Source organism: Pseudorca crassidens, chromosome 3, assembly GCF_039906515.1.
Source record: "Pseudorca crassidens isolate mPseCra1 chromosome 3, mPseCra1.hap1, whole genome shotgun sequence".
Taxonomy (NCBI): domain Eukaryota; kingdom Metazoa; phylum Chordata; class Mammalia; order Artiodactyla; family Delphinidae; genus Pseudorca; species Pseudorca crassidens.
In genome coordinates, this window is record NC_090298.1 from 174,178,802 (window position 1) to 174,190,405 (window position 11,604).

Sequence of the window (11,604 nt, forward strand, 5' to 3'; positions counted from 1 at the left end):
CTGTAATTCAGTTCCTGTGTAGCCAAGTTTACATTCCGTGTATTACTGATATCTTATGATGTTTCTTTTTCTGTGTGACTTATATCAGTTAGAATCATCATACCTGAATCCACTCATTGTGCTGCTAAGGGCCTGATGACATAGATTCCATTGCTGAGTGATATTGCTTTGTAAGTAAATACCACAACTTCTTTATCCATTTTTCACTTTCTGCGATGTTGAACTTGTACTGTAAACGAGGTTCTTGTAAACAGAGGCGTCCCAAACTTTGGGGTGGCTGTGTCTTTTTGATTTTAATTTCCCTAAGCTATAGGACCATAAGTGGAAGTGCCCTAGGCTCTGTTGCTTTGTTTTTTAGATGTTTCAGGAAACACCATACACTTCTCCCGAGTGTCTGTTGGCAATTTACATCCCGCCCATCAGCATAACAAGGCTCCCAGTTCTCCATGGCCTGTCCTGCCTTTCTGGATTTTACACTTTTTTCAGATGGCCCTTTTGACCGGGGGGAAGTGAGACTTCATTGTAGTGCAGATTTCCTTTGCAAGCTTGCTTGGTTGGCCAAAAAGGGCGTATGCGTTTTTTCCTGAATATATTCAGGAAAAAACGCATACGCCCTTTTTGGCCAAGTGCATCATTGTGGACGTTCTGCCTCTTTTCCTATGCTTTCAATGCAATTCCAGTCTACCTCCTGAAATCGGTTTCCTGCAATTCTGCCCCGCTTTCAAGTCCTCTTGGCAGCCTTACTTCAGTATATTTTTGGACGATAGCTGTCATTTATAACTCTGCAGGTTTGTGAATTACAGTGCCCCTGAGCTCCTTTCTTCAACTCGCTTTCTTTTGAGCTGGCCGCAACACCGCCAGGATGGCTTCAGGCCCTAATCTGGTTCCGGCACGGCACGCTGAGCCTTTGGTTAATTCCTCTTCCTGGTGGGAAATGAGAGTTAAATTTGCCCGTCCAGAGACCTCCAGCTAGTCTCTCATTGGTTCTCGCTATTCCTGTTCATCTTCCACAGAAATTGCAAACTGGGCCAAACAGGAGGTTAAAGGGACTGACTCTCCAAGTCGGGAGGGTGTTAGTAAAGTGTCTGGAATGTTGCACCCGAGTACCAGGGGAGGAAAACTGAGACATATTTGAACACGTCTCCCGTTCAAACGGTTGATCATACTCTGGGTTCCACATGCATGTTTTAGCTGAAGGAAGAATACCTTAAACCTGGAGAGTTGAGACCCGTGTAATGGGTACCATGCAATATGACTTCAAAGGGTCTTCATTTGCTCACCGAACCTCTCCAATCCTATCAGTGCTGCGTTTATGCCCCTGTACACATGCTTGATTCTCTTTCGGAGACATAGCAATCCATAGGTTTTAAGATACTTACTAGTCAGGTACATTCTTAGGCGTTTAATATGCGGTGTTGAGTCCATTTCGTTGAGCAAGGAGTAGCTCTTGTCTATTCCATATTTGGCTTAAGGAACTTTATCTGTGCTCATTTCAATCTCTGGTTTTATGCAGCACCCCAACTCACCTTTCCCCTTAAGCAAGCATAAGTTGGTTTTCTAAATTTGAGACCCTGTTCTGTTTTGGAATTCAGTTCCTGTGTAGCCAAGTTTACATTCTGTGTATTAGTGATATCTTATGATGTTTCTTTTTCTGTGTGACTTATTTCAGTTAGAATCATCGTACCTGAATCCACTCATTATGCTGCTACGGGCCTGATGACATAGATTTCATTGTTGAGTGATACTGCATTGTACGTAAGTACCACAACTTCTTTATCCATTTTTCACTTTCTGTGATATTGAACTTGTACGGTAAATGAGGTTCTTGTAAACAGAGGCGTCCCAAACTTTGGGGTGGCTGTGTCTTTTTGATTTTAATTTCCCTAAGCTATAGGACCATAAGTGGAAGTGCCCTAGGCTCTGTTGCTTTGTTTTTTAGATGTTTCAGGAAACACCATACACTTCTCCCGAGTGGCTGTTGGCAATTTACATCCCGCCCATCAGCATAACAAGGCTCCCAGTTCTCCATGGCCTGTCCTGCCTTTCTGGATTTTACACTTTTTTCAGATGGCCCTTTTGACCGGGGGGAAGTGAGACTTCATTGTAGTGCAGATTTCCTTTGCAAGCTTGCTTGGTTGGCCAAAAAGGGCGTATGCGTTTTTTCCTGAATATATTCAGGAAAAAACGCATACGCCCTTTTTGGCCAAGTGCATCATTGTGGACGTTCTGCCTCTTTTCCTATGCTTTCAATGCAATTCCAGTCTACCTCCTGAAATCGGTTTCCTGCAATTCTGCCCCGCTTTCAAGTCCTCTTGGCAGCCTTACTTCAGTATATTTTTGGACGATAGCTGTCATTTATAACTCTGCAGGTTTGTGAATTACAGTGCCCCTGAGCTCCTTTCTTCAACTCGCTTTCTTGTGACCTGGCCGCAACACCGCAGGATGGCTTCAGGCCCTAATCTGGTTCCGGCACGGCACGCTGAGCCTTTGGTTAATTCCTCTTCCTGGTGGGAAATGAGAGTTAAATTTGCCCGTCCAGACACCTCCAGCTAGTCTCTCATTGGTTCTCGCTATTCCTGTTCATCTTCCGCAGAAATTGCAAACTGGGCCAAACAGGAGGTTAAAGGGACTGACTCTCCAAGTCGGGAGGGTGTTAGTGAAGCGTCTGGAATGTTGCACCCGAGTACCAGGGTACGAAAACTGAGACATATTTGAACACGTTTCCTGATCACATGGTTGATCGTACTCTCGGTTCCACATGCATGTTTTAGCTGAAGGAAGAATACCTTAAACCTGGGTAGTTGAAACCCGTGGAATGGGTACTATGCAATATGACTTCAAAGGGTCTTCATTTGCTCACCGAACCTCTCCAATCCTATCACTGCTGCGTTTATACCCCTGTACACATGCTTGATTCTCTTTCGGAGACATAGCAATCCATAGGTTTTAAGATACTTATTAGTCAGGTACATTCTTAGGCGTTTAATATGCGGTGTTGAGTCCATTTCGTTGAGCAAGGAGTAGCTCTTGTCTATTCCATATTTGGCTTAAGGAACTTTACCTGTGCTCATTTCAATCTCTGGTTTTATGCAGCACCCCAACTCACCTTTACCCTTAAGCAAGCATAAGTTGGTTTTCTAAATTTGAGACCCTGTTCTGTTCTGTAATTCAGTTCCTGTGTAGCCAAGTTTACATTCCGTTTATTACTGATATCTTATGATGTTTCTTTTTCTGTGTGACTTATATCAGTTAGAATCATCATACCTGAATCCACTCATTGTGCTGCTAAGGGCCTGATGACATAGATTCCATTGCTGAGTGATATTGCTTTGTAAGTAAATACCACAACTTCTTTATCCATTTTTCACTTTCTGTGATATTGAACTTGTACGGTAAATGAGGTTCTTGTAAACAGAGGCGTCCCAAACTTTGGGGTGGCTGTGTCTTTTTGATTTTAATTTCCCTAAGCTATAGGACCATAAGTGGAAGTGCCCTAGGCTCTGTTGCTTTGTTTTTTAGATGTTTCAGGAAACACCATACACTTCTCCCGAGTGGCTGTTGGCAATTTACATCCCGCCCATCAGCATAACAAGGCTCCCAGTTCTCCATGGCCTGCCCTGCCTTTCTGGATTTTACACTTTTTTCAGATGGCCCTTTTGACCGGGGGGAAGTGAGACTTCATTGTAGTGCAGATTTCCTTTGCAAGCTTGCTTGGTTGGCCAAAAAGGGCGTATGCGTTTTTTCCTGAATATATTCAGGAAAAAACGCATACGCCCTTTTTGGCCAAGTGCATCATTGTGGACGTTCTGCCTCTTTTCCTATGCTTTCAATGCAATTCCAGTCTACCTCCTGAAATCGGTTTCCTGCAATTCTGCCCCGCTTTCAAGTCCTCTTGGCAGCCTTACTTCAGTATATTTTTGGACGATAGCTGTCATTTATAACTCTGCAGGTTTGTGAATTACAGTGCCCCTGAGCTCCTTTCTTCAACTCGCTTTCTTTTGAGCTGGCCGCAACACCGCAGGATGGCTTCAGGCCCTAATCTGGTTCCGGCACGGCACGCTGAGCCTTTGGTTAATTCCTCTTCCTGGTGGGAAATGAGAGTTAAATTTGCCCGTCCAGACACCTCCAGCTAGTCTCTCATTGGTTCTCGCTATTCCTGTTCATCTTCCGCAGAAATTGCAAACTGGGCCAAACAGGAGGTTAAAGGGACTGACTCTCCAAGTCGGGAGGGTGTTAGTGAAGCGTCTGGAATGTTGCACCCGAGTACCAGGGTACGAAAACTGAGACATATTTGAACACGTTTCCCGATCACATGGTTGATCGTACTCTAGGTTCCACATGCATGTTTTAGCTGAAGGAAGAATACCTTAAACCTGGGTAGTTGAAACCCGTGGAATGGGTACTATGCAATATGACTTCAAAGGGTCTTCATTTGCTCACCGAACCTCTCCAATCCTATCACTGCTGCGTTTATGCCCCTGTACACATGCTTGATTCTCTTTCGGAGACATAGCAATCCATAGGTTTTAAGATACTTACTAGTCAGGTACATTCTTAGGCGTTTAATATGCGGTGTTGAGTCCATTTCGTTGAGCAAGGAGTAGCTCTTGTCTATTCCATATTTGGCTTAAGGAACTTTACCTGTGCTCATTTCAATCTCTGGTTTTATGCAGCACCCCAACTCACCTTTACCCTTAAGCAAGCATAAGTTGGTTTTCTAAATTTGAGACCCTGTTCTGTTCTGTAATTCAGTTCCTGTGTAGCCAAGTTTACATTCCGTGTATTACTGATATCTTATGATGTTTCTTTTTCTGTGTGACTTATATCAGTTAGAATCATCATACCTGAATCCACTCATTGTGCTGCTAAGGGCCTGATGACATAGATTCCATTGCTGAGTGATATTGCTTTGTAAGTAAATACCACAACTTCTTTATCCATTTTTCACTTTCTGTGATATTGAACTTGTACGGTAAATGAGGTTCTTGTAAACAGAGGCGTCCCAAACTTTGGGGTGGCTGTGTCTTTTTGATTTTAATTTCCCTAAGCTATAGGACCATAAGTGGAAGTGCCCTAGGCTCTGTTGCTTTGTTTTTTAGATGTTTCAGGAAACACCATACACTTCTCCCGAGTGGCTGTTGGCAATTTACATCCCGCCCATCAGCATAACAAGGCTCCCAGTTCTCCATGGCCTGCCCTGCCTTTCTGGATTTTACACTTTTTTCAGATGGCCCTTTTGACCGGGGGGAAGTGAGACTTCATTGTAGTGCAGATTTCCTTTGCAAGCTTGCTTGGTTGGCCAAAAAGGGCGTATGCGTTTTTTCCTGAATATATTCAGGAAAAAACGCATACGCCCTTTTTGGCCAAGTGCATCATTGTGGACGTTCTGCCTCTTTTCCTATGCTTTCAATGCAATTCCAGTCTACCTCCTGAAATCGGTTTCCTGCAATTCTGCCCCGCTTTCAAGTCCTCTTGGCAGCCTTACTTCAGTATATTTTTGGACGATAGCTGTCATTTATAACTCTGCAGGTTTGTGAATTACAGTGCCCCTGAGCTCCTTTCTTCAACTCGCTTTCTTTTGAGCTGGCCGCAACACCGCAGGATGGCTTCAGGCCCTAATCTGGTTCCGGCACGGCACGCTGAGCCTTTGGTTAATTCCTCTTCCTGGTGGGAAATGAGAGTTAAATTTGCCCGTCCAGACACCTCCAGCTAGTCTCTCATTGGTTCTCGCTATTCCTGTTCATCTTCCGCAGAAATTGCAAACTGGGCCAAACAGGAGGTTAAAGGGACTGACTCTCCAAGTCGGGAGGGTGTTAGTGAAGCGTCTGGAATGTTGCACCCGAGTACCAGGGTACGAAAACTGAGACATATTTGAACACGTTTCCCGATCACATGGTTGATCGTACTCTAGGTTCCACATGCATGTTTTAGCTGAAGGAAGAATACCTTAAACCTGGGTAGTTGAAACCCGTGGAATGGGTACTATGCAATATGACTTCAAAGGGTCTTCATTTGCTCACCGAACCTCTCCAATCCTATCACTGCTGCGTTTATGCCCCTGTACACATGCTTGATTCTCTTTCGGAGACATAGCAATCCATAGGTTTTAAGATACTTACTAGTCAGGTACATTCTTAGGCGTTTAATATGCGGTGTTGAGTCCATTTCGTTGAGCAAGGAGTAGCTCTTGTCTATTCCATATTTGGCTTAAGGAACTTTACCTGTGCTCATTTCAATCTCTGGTTTTATGCAGCACCCCAACTCACCTTTACCCTTAAGCAAGCATAAGTTGGTTTTCTAAATTTGAGACCCTGTTCTGTTCTGTAATTCAGTTCCTGTGTAGCCAAGTTTACATTCCGTGTATTACTGATATCTTATGATGTTTCTTTTTCTGTGTGACTTATATCAGTTAGAATCATCATACCTGAATCCACTCATTGTGCTGCTAAGGGCCTGATGACATAGATTCCATTGCTGAGTGATATTGCTTTGTAAGTAAATACCACAACTTCTTTATCCATTTTTCACTTTCTGCGATGTTGAACTTGTACTGTAAACGAGGTTCTTGTAAACAGAGGCATCCCAAACTTTGGGGTGGCTGTGTCTTTTTGATTTTAATTTCCCTAAGCTATAGGACCATAAGTGGAAGTGCCCTAGGCTCTGTTGCTTTGTTTTTTAGATGTTTCAGGAAACACCATACACTTCTCCCGAGTGGCTGTTGGCAATTTACATCCCGCCCATCAGCATAACAAGGCTCCCAGTTCTCCATGGGCTGTCCTGCCTTTCTGGATTTTACACTTTTTTCAGATGGCCCTTTTGACCGGGGGGAAGTGAGACTTCATTGTAGTGCAGATTTCCTTTGCAAGCTTGCTTGGTTGGCCAAAAAGGGCGTATGCGTTTTTTCCTGAATATATTCAGGAAAAAACGCATACGCCCTTTTTGGCCAAGTGCATCATTGTGGACATTCTGCCTCTTTTCCTATGCTTTCAATGCAATTCCAGTCTACCTCCTGAAATCGGTTTCCTGCAATTCTGCCCCGCTTTCAAGTCCTCTTGGCAGCCTTACTTCAGTATATTTTTGGACGATAGCTGTCATTTATAACTATGCAGGTTTGTGAATTACAGTGCCCCTGAGCTCCTTTCTTCAACTCGCTTTCTTTTGAGCTGGCCGCAACACCGCAGGATGGCTTCAGGCCCTAATCTGGTTCCGGCACGGCACGCTGAGCCTTTGGTTAATTCCTCTTCCTGGTGGGAAATGAGAGTTAAATTTGCCCGTCCAGACACCTCCAGCTAGTCTCTCATTGGTTCTCGCTATTCCTGTTCATCTTCCGCAGAAATTGCAAACTGGGCCAAACAGGAGGTTAAAGGGACTGACTCTCCAAGTCGGGAGGGTGTTAGTAAAGCGTCTGGAATGTTGCACCCGAGTACCAGGGTACGAAAACTGAGACATATTTGAACACGTCTCCCGTTCACACGGTTGATCATACTCTGGGTTCCACATGCATGTTTTAGCTGAAGGAAGAATACCATAAACCTGGAGAGTTGAGACCCGTGTAATGGGTACCATGCAATATGACTTCAAAGGGTCTTCATTTGCTCACCGAACTTCTCCAATCCTATCACTGCTGCGTTTATCCCCCTGTACAGACGCTTGATTCTCTTTCGGAGACATAGCAATCCATAGGTTTTAAGATACTTACTAGTCAGGTACATTCTTAGGCATTTAATATGCGGTGTTGAGTCCATTTCGCTGAGCAAGGAGTAGCTCTTATCTATTCCATATTTGGCTTAAGGAACTTTATCTGTGCTCATTTCAATCTCTGGTTTTATGCAGCACCCCAACTCACCTTTCCGCTTAAGCAAGCATAAGTTGGTTTTCTAAATTTGAGACCCTTTTCTGTTTTGGAATTCAGTTCCTCTGTAGCCAAGTTTACATTCTGTGTATTAGTGATATCTTATGATGTTTCTTTTTCTGTGTGACTTATTTCAGTTAGAATCATCGTACCTGAATCCACTCATTATGCTGCTACGGGCCTGATGACATAGATTTCATTGTTGAGTGATACTGCATTGTACGTAAGTACCACAACTTCTTTATCCATTTTTCACTTTCTGTGATATTGAACTTGTACGGTAAATGAGGTTTTTGTAAACAGAGGCGTCCCAAACTTTGGGGTGGCTGTGTCTTTTTGATTTTAATTTCCCTAAGCTATAGGACCATAAGTGGAAGTGCCCTAGGCTCTGTTGGTTTGTTTTTTAGATGTTTCAGGAAACACCATACACTTCTCCCGAGTGTCTGTTGGCAATTTACATTCCGCCCATCAGCATAACAAGGCTCCCAGTTCTCCATGGCCTGTCCTGCCTTTCTGGATTTTACACTTTTTTCAGATGGCCCTTTTGACCGGGGGGAAGTGAGACTTCATTGTAGTGCAGATTTCCTTTGCAAGCTTGCTTGGTTGGCCAAAAAGGGCGTATGCGTTTTTTCCTGAATATATTCAGGAAAAAACGCATACGCCCTTTTTGGCCAAGTGCATCATTGTGGACGTTCTGCCTCTTTTCCTATGCTTTCAATGCAATTCCAGTCTACCTCCTGAAATCGGTTTCCTGCAATTCTGCCCCGCTTTCAAGTCCTCTTGGCAGCCTTACTTCAGTATATTTTTGGACGATAGCTGTCATTTATAACTCTGCAGGTTTGTGAATTACAGTGCCCCTGAGCTCCTTTCTTCAACTCGCTTTCTTTTGAGCTGGCCGCAACACCGCAGGATGGCTTCAGGCCCTAATCTGGTTCCGGCACGGCAAGCTGAGCCTTTGGTTAATTCCTCTTCCTGGTGGGAAATGAGAGTTAAATTTGCCCGTCCAGACACCTCCAGCTAGTCTCTCATTGGTTCTCGCTATTCTTGTTCATCTTCCACAGAAATTGCAAACTGGGCCAAACAGGAGGTTAAAGGGACTGACTCTCCAAGTCGGGAGGGTGTTAGTAAAGCGTCTGGAATGTTGCACCCGAGTACCAGGGTACGAAAACTGAGACATATTTGAACACGTCTCCCATTCACATGGTTGATCATACTCTGGGTTCCACATGCATGTTTTAGCTGAAGGTAGAATACCTTAAACCTGGGTAGTTGAAACCCGTGGAATGGGTACCATGCAATATGACTTCAAAGGGTCTTCATTTGCTCACCGAACCTCTCCAATCCTATCACTGCTGCGTTTATGCCCCTGTACACATGCTTGATTCTCTTTCGGAGACATAGCAATCCATAGGTTTTAAGATACTTACTAGTCAGGTACATTCTTAGGCGTTTAATATGCGGTGTTGAGTCCATTTCGTTGAGCAAGGAGTAGCTCTTGTCTATTCCATATTTGGCTTAAGGAACTTTATCTGTGCTCATTTCAATCTCTGGTTTTATGCAGCACCCCAACTCACCTTTACCCTTAAGCAAGCATAAGTTGGTTTTCTAAATTTGAGACCCTGTTCTGTTCTGTAATTCAGTTCCTGTGTAGCCAAGTTTACATTCCGTGTATTACTGATATCTTATGATGTTTCTTTTTCTGTGTGACTTATATCAGTTAGAATCATCATACCTGAATCCACTCATTGTGCTGCTAAGGGCCTGATGACATAGATTCCATTGCTGAGTGATATTGCTTTGTAAGTAAATACCACAACTTCTTTATCCATTTTTCACTTTCTGTGATATTGAACTTGTACGGTAAATGAGGTTCTTGTAAACAGAGGCGTCCCAAACTTTGGGGTGGCTGTGTCTTTTTGATTTTAATTTCCCTAAGCTATAGGACCATAAGTGGAAGTGCCCTAGGCTCTGTTGCTTTGTTTTTTAGATGTTTCAGGAAACACCATACACTTCTCCCGAGTGGCTGTTGGCAATTTACATCCCGCCCATCAGCATAACAAGGCTCCCAGTTCTCCATGGCCTGCCCTGCCTTTCTGGATTTTACACTTTTTTCAGATGGCCCTTTTGACCGGGGGGAAGTGAGACTTCATTGTAGTGCAGATTTCCTTTGCAAGCTTGCTTGGTTGGCCAAAAAGGGCGTATGCGTTTTTTCCTGAATATATTCAGGAAAAAACGCATACGCCCTTTTTGGCCAAGTGCATCATTGTGGACGTTCTGCCTCTTTTCCTATGCTTTCAATGCAATTCCAGTCTACCTCCTGAAATCGGTTTCCTGCAATTCTGCCCCGCTTTCAAGTCCTCTTGGCAGCCTTACTTCAGTATATTTTTGGACGATAGCTGTCATTTATAACTCTGCAGGTTTGTGAATTACAGTGCCCCTGAGCTCCTTTCTTCAACTCGCTTTCTTTTGAGCTGGCCGCAACACCGCAGGATGGCTTCAGGCCCTAATCTGGTTCCGGCACGGCACGCTGAGCCTTTGGTTAATTCCTCTTCCTGGTGGGAAATGAGAGTTAAATTTGCCCGTCCAGACACCTCCAGCTAGTCTCTCATTGGTTCTCGCTATTCCTGTTCATCTTCCGCAGAAATTGCAAACTGGGCCAAACAGGAGGTTAAAGGGACTGACTCTCCAAGTCGGGAGGGTGTTAGTGAAGCGTCTGGAATGTTGCACCCGAGTACCAGGGTACGAAAACTGAGACATATTTGAACACGTTTCCCGATCACATGGTTGATCGTACTCTAGGTTCCACATGCATGTTTTAGCTGAAGGAAGAATACCTTAAACCTGGGTAGTTGAAACCCGTGGAATGGGTACTATGCAATATGACTTCAAAGGGTCTTCATTTGCTCACCGAACCTCTCCAATCCTATCACTGCTGCGTTTATGCCCCTGTACACATGCTTGATTCTCTTTCGGAGACATAGCAATCCATAGGTTTTAAGATACTTACTAGTCAGGTACATTCTTAGGCGTTTAATATGCGGTGTTGAGTCCATTTCGTTGAGCAAGGAGTAGCTCTTGTCTATTCCATATTTGGCTTAAGGAACTTTACCTGTGCTCATTTCAATCTCTGGTTTTATGCAGCACCCCAACTCACCTTTACCCTTAAGCAAGCATAAGTTGGTTTTCTAAATTTGAGACCCTGTTCTGTTCTGTAATTCAGTTCCTGTGTAGCCAAGTTTACATTCCGTGTATTACTGATATCTTATGATGTTTCTTTTTCTGTGTGACTTATATCAGTTAGAATCATCATACCTGAATCCACTCATTGTGCTGCTAAGGGCCTGATGACATAGATTCCATTGCTGAGTGATATTGCTTTGTAAGTAAATACCACAACTTCTTTATCCATTTTTCACTTTCTGCGATGTTGAACTTGTACTGTAAACGAGGTTCTTGTAAACAGAGGCATCCCAAACTTTGGGGTGGCTGTGTCTTTTTGATTTTAATTTCCCTAAGCTATAGGACCATAAGTGGAAGTGCCCTAGGCTCTGTTGCTTTGTTTTTTAGATGTTTCAGGAAACACCATACACTTCTCCCGAGTGGCTGTTGGCAATTTACATCCCGCCCATCAGCATAACAAGGCTCCCAGTTCTCCATGGCCTGTCCTGCCTTTCTGGATTTTACACTTTTTTCAGATGGCCCTTTTGACCGGGGGGAAGTGAGACTTCATTGTAGTGCAGATTTCCTTTGCA